The sequence below is a fragment of the Pseudochaenichthys georgianus genome, unplaced genomic scaffold (assembly GCF_902827115.2).
Source record: "Pseudochaenichthys georgianus unplaced genomic scaffold, fPseGeo1.2 scaffold_578_arrow_ctg1, whole genome shotgun sequence".
NCBI classification, from domain to species: domain Eukaryota; kingdom Metazoa; phylum Chordata; class Actinopteri; order Perciformes; family Channichthyidae; genus Pseudochaenichthys; species Pseudochaenichthys georgianus.
The window spans coordinates 22,501-24,394 of NW_027263137.1; positions in this window are offsets into that span (position 1 = coordinate 22,501).

Genomic DNA, 1,894 nt, shown 5'->3' on the forward strand with positions numbered 1-1,894 from the left:
CACTTCTCCTCACTGCTCACATTAACGTCCTCTCAGTGGCCTTTCCTAAACACTTCTCCTCTCAGTGGCCTTTCCTAAACACTTCTCCTCTCAGAGGCCTTTCCTAAGCACTTCTCCTCACAGCGGCCTTTCCTAAACACTTCTCCTCTCAGCGGCCTTTCCTAAACACTTCTCCTCTCAGTGGCCTTTCCTAAACACTTCTCCTCACTGCTGTTCCCATTAACGCCCTCTCAGTGGCCTTTCCTAAACACTTCTCCTCTCAGTGGCCTTTCCTAAACACTTCTCCTCTCAGTGGCCTTTCCTAAACACTTCTCCTCACTGCTCACATTAACGCCCTCTCAGTGGCCTTTCCTAAACACTTCTCCTCTCAGCGGCCTTTCCTAAACACTTCTCCTCTCAGCGGCCTTTCCTAAACACTTCTCCTCTCAGTGGCCTTTCCTAAACACTTCTCCTCACTGCTGCTCCCATTAACGTCCTCTCAGTGGCCTTTCCTAAACACTTCTCCTCACTGCTCACATTAACGTCCTCTCAGTGGCCTTTCCTAAGCACTTCTCCTCTCAGTGGCCTTTCCTAAACACTTCTCCTCTCAGCGGCCTTTCCTAAACACTTCTCCTCTCAGTGGCCTTTCCTAAACACTTCTCCTCTCTGCTGTTCCCATTAACGCCCTCTCAGTGGCCTTTCCTAAGCACTTCTCCTCTCAGCGGCCTTTCCTAAACACTTCTCCTCTCAGCGGCCTTTCCTAAACACTTCTCCTCTCAGTGGCCTTTCCTAAACACTTCTCCTCTCAGCGGCCTTTCCTAAACACTTCTCCTCTCAGTGGCCTTTCCTAAACACTTCTCCTCACTGCTCACATTAACGTCCTCTCAGTGGCCTTTCCTAAGCACTTCTCTTCTCAGCGGCCTTTCCTAAACACTTCTCCTCTCAGTGGCCTTTCCTAAACACTTCTCCTCACTGCGGCCTTTCCTAAACACTTCTCCTCTCAGTGGCCTTTCCTAAACACTTCTCCTCACTGCTCACATTAACGTCCTCTCAGTGGCCTTTCCTAAACACTTCTCCTCTCAGAGGCCTTTCCTAAACACTTCTCCTCTCAGCGGCCTTTCCTAAACACTTCTCCTCTCAGAGGCCTTTCCTAAACACTTCTCCTCACTGCTCACATTAACGTCCTCTCAGTGGCCTTTCCTAAACACTTCTCCTCTCAGCGGCCTTTCCTAAACACTTCTCCTCTCAGTGGCCTTTCCTAAACACTTCTCCTCACTGCTCACATTAAGGTCCTCTCAGTGGCCTTTCCTAAACACTTCTCCTCTCAGAGGCCTTTCCTAAACACTTCTCCTCTCAGCGGCCTTTCCTAAACACTTCTCCTCACTGCTCACATTAACGTCCTCTCAGTGGCCTTTCCTAAACACTTCTCCTCTCAGAGGCCTTTCCTAAACACTTCTCCTCTCAGCGGCCTTTCCTAAACACTTCTCCTCTCAGTGGCCTTTCCTAAACACTTCTCCTCTCTGCTGTTCCCATTAACGCCCTCTCAGTGGCCTTTCCTAAGCACTTCTCCTCTCAGCGGCCTTTCCTAAACACTTCTCCTCTCAGCGGCCTTTCCTAAACACTTCTCCTCTCAGTGGCCTTTCCTAAACACTTCTCCTCTCAGCGGCCTTTCCTAAACACTTCTCCTCTCAGTGGCCTTTCCTAAACACTTCTCCTCACTGCTCACATTAACGTCCTCTCAGTGGCCTTTCCTAAGCACTTCTCCTCTCAGCGGCCTTTCCTAAACACTTCTCCTCTCAGTGGCCTTTCCTAAACACTTCTCCTCACTGCGGCCTTTCCTAAACACTTCTCCTCTCAGTGGCCTTTCCTAAACACTTCTCCTCACTGCTCACATTAACGTCCTCTCAGTGGCCTT